Raw genomic sequence first — 3,873 nt, forward strand, 5'->3', positions numbered from 1 at the left:
TTGTGATGCGATATGTTATGGTATGATATGTATATGACTAAAATTGTTTTGTCTGGAAACATAGAATGTTATGATATGATATATTTATGTAATTTGAATGATATGATATGAATGATATGCAAAACGACGAACTAGCATGAAATACAACTCTGATGTATGCATGAAAGACATGATAGACGATATGTGAAATGATATGAAAAACGATATGATATGTACGAACTGCTTGCGGGGTTGTATTACATGATAATAATAATGGAAAAATGTTAGGATCTCATGCTTTATTGTGTGCTCATGCATTGGGGGACACCCCTTATCCTTCATGATAGTACAGACACGTACGTTACGAGGCAGGAAAACGGTCATTATGGTTATCATAATGTTGCGATGACCAAGTAGGAAAATGATCATTTTGTTTATCATACTGTTGCGACAGTCAGGCAGGAAAATGATCATTATGTTTAACCTAATGCTGTCGTGACGGCTACTACTCCTAACGGGTGTCCTGCATAAGAAGCTCTCAGAGTATGCTCGTCCGACAAAGAAAGAGGCCCAGCGGTGTGCGAACTGACTGGTGAGTCCATACTCGCACGTATGAGGTGTAGAGTATATGGTACATCCAAGCTGCTCATTAGAAGAGTACCGTAGAAAAATAGACTGTTATGATAGGTCCTGTCATTGCATGCGCATGTTCTTGCATTTAACCCCAATAGTGTGGTCACTTACGGGGTATTTCTTTAAATACTCAAGCCACATGCTACTACATTTTCATATAAAGGCAAGGTGCCCTGTGAGCCCGATAAGAACATCACAAATCCCGGGACCGTGGCACATGCATAAGATAGATTTACATTTCAAAATTTAATAGTATAGGTTAGTATAGGTTGAATTGTATTTGCATTAATAGTATGAGTTAGTATAGGTTGCATTGTATTTAGATTTATTGTTGTAATTGCATTTAAGAAAATATAGGTTAGTATAGGACATTTAATCGAGTATTGTTTTTCTTACTTTTTTGTATTTGTTTATTCCGGAAGTAATAAATGTGGCACAAGGTTAATGTTGAAATTATAAATAGCTCATTAAAGTAATTTTGCACTAAATATAAGGTTAGACATACATTAATAACGCTAGATTATATTTCTTGTAGACTAGCCTACTATGTAGGTTTGACATGTTTCATAGTCCCACCGTCGATGCCCTATCTCCGTCAAGTATAACTTGCGTAAGATAAGAAAATGAAATGTCGTTGATTATGTATGTTGTTACTGCTTGGTCATCATAAAATATAACTCATAACTGAATTTTTAAATCATTAAATGTATTATAGTTGACTGCGTTATTGTTGGCTTAATTCTATATTTATTATAACGTAGAATATGATAGGTTGGCTTAATTCTATATTTATTATAACTTAGAATATGTTCCTGACATGGAATGTGAATATAAATTGATGCATTCACTATATTTAGATTTAGTGAGGTTCGTATTCATGATCAATGGAATATTATTGTTATTATTTTGTTTTATAGTTTCATCTTTTGTCATCAATTATATTTAAACTTTACGTATGTTTGATAAACACTATAATAGTCTTAGGGTTGTGTTCTATGTAGGTCGATATTTATATTAATACCATTTTTATGCTCTTAGGGTTGCGTTCTATGTAGGTCTATCGACATGATGTAATATGATAGTAATCATCATACAACATGCTCAATATAGAAAACATCGTCATATTAGGAAAAACGTCATGCAATCATCATACTCATCATATCACCACAACATGCATCAAGCATATCAAGTATATCAAAATATACATATCTTACGTACATCATCATACAACATAACTCAAATATCATAACCCATACATCATCATATACTAGTATACGACATCATACGACACCGCTCATACATCATCATAACACATACATCATCATAACTCATACAATTTTTAGTCTATCCTATAGTAAGGTCACTTGGTTGGACTTAGCCAAAATACTCCCTAATTAGCTAAAAGTAAGCTCACGTTCCTCGAGAGCTACTCCAAAGGTTGTCAGGGTTCGCTTCCTATCGCACCGTTTGTCACCTTTCGTTAGTATTTCACATTTTAAATTAATAATCCAACTAAAAATGTGAAATACGGCTCTAAAACGGCCTCAATTACCTTCATCGAGATCGAAAACAGGTTCGGGAGGGTTGGAATAATGGAAACTGGGTCAAAAATTGAAAGTCAAGCCGAATAGCCATCGTCGCGCCGCCAAGTTGAGTCGAGCCGAAGGACTGCTCACATCGCTGGGTGACACCTGGCGGCAGCAAGGCAAGCCACAACAGTGCATGCGTTCGGGTCAAGCTGGGGTCGAGGCATGGTTCGGGTGGCTCACGGGTCATTGGTTGCATTGGCTGCAAAGGTTTGAGTACTACTCATGTATATAATTTAAATTGGTCGTGGATGATTGATGGGAAGAAGTTATTTGGAGTATTTGACAACGATGTATTGTGTTCTATTAAAAGATTATGTACTATTAATATATTAAACTTTCAATTCATCTACTTTCTAATTTGAATATCATGTCAATTATAGATGTCACTCTACTCATAGAACCTTGGGCTCGGCCCGACCTGGCCTAAATAGAGAAGTGAAAGTTTAATATGTTTCTTGTTTAATCATGCAAATGAAAAGAAGTGGAGAACATATTTTTAGCACGACCCTATAATTTTTTTTATATGAGAAGATGTGGAGATATTTTATATAAATAACATAAATATTTGAATTTATATAGTTTTCTTAGTGCTGTGAAAAAATTAGAGAGTTTTTTGGTTAAAGAAATTTTGGTAGGATTCATAATATATTGATTTTTGTGGCCTAAAATTAAAGATATTTTTTTGCCTACCAAAATATGTTTTTGGTAGTATAAATAGGATCTATGTGGTTTTTTACCACACAAATCTCATCCAATTTTTATATTCACACTCAACAAAAGATAGTTCTTAACTATTCTGATTAACTATTCTGGTTGTTCGTGTTTAGTTTGATATTAACTACAATCGTCCCAATATTTTTCAAATGATCGAACAATGTCATTGACTACTACAATAGAATTGTGTTATCTGAANCCTATATCTAATGATTTTCAAAGTTAGTATAAGCTAATATTGATAAAACAGGTCAAAAGGAGTTGAACATAACGAGCGGAAACTTGAAATAAGCCTCCACCACCCACATGCGTACTACACTCGTTGACCCACATGTCCCACTCCTTGGTTACTCGCACCTCCATGTGCGCGTGAAGCCTATGCACTGATGCGTCGTTCAACCGCGAAATAGCCTGAAATTCCAATTTTTTTTTTCATCATTTAATTCCATACCCCTTACATGATATCCACTGACTTCATAATTCACGGTGGGTTATCATCCCAGAAAGGAAAATAATATCTTTGAGGATAACACCATTGGGCTCAATTTTGCTTCTTTTCTTGTTTCCGTTAGAAAAGAAACTTTAAGGGAATTCATTGAAAAAAGGAACAAGAACAGCTTAAGGAGGTAGAGGGAACCCTGCCCAAACACTACATGGTGGCACAAATCGAAGATGGAGACCTATTTTCTGCAAGAGACCGCATAAAGATCCAAAAAAAACACAGCTGAAGGGGAGCTTGATCAAACCAAGTGTACTCCGCATAACATATCACAAGCAACCCTACAACATCATTCATCCGGAATAATTGAGAAAACTACATATAAAATTCTATACATTTATATGTCTCAAATGATAATTGCTAGTGAATGAATGTGATTCTAGAGCGGATTAGAGCTGATTCTGAGAAACATACGGCAAGTGTGCCCGATAGAATGTATCATTCACATATCAAGACAGG

The 3,873-nt window shown here is 35.1% G+C and overlaps 1 protein-coding gene across 1 annotated transcript in view; it reads left to right on the top strand.

Annotated features, from left to right (window-relative positions):
- The window catches only part of LOC111784442 (exopolygalacturonase-like), a 12,975-nt gene that overhangs the window by 6,875 nt on the left and 2,227 nt on the right, over nt 1-3,873 (top strand). The window lies entirely within an intron of this gene.

This window comes from Cucurbita pepo, unplaced genomic scaffold (genome assembly GCF_002806865.2).
Source record: "Cucurbita pepo subsp. pepo cultivar mu-cu-16 unplaced genomic scaffold, ASM280686v2 Cp4.1_scaffold000198, whole genome shotgun sequence".
Classification (NCBI taxonomy): domain Eukaryota; kingdom Viridiplantae; phylum Streptophyta; class Magnoliopsida; order Cucurbitales; family Cucurbitaceae; genus Cucurbita; species Cucurbita pepo.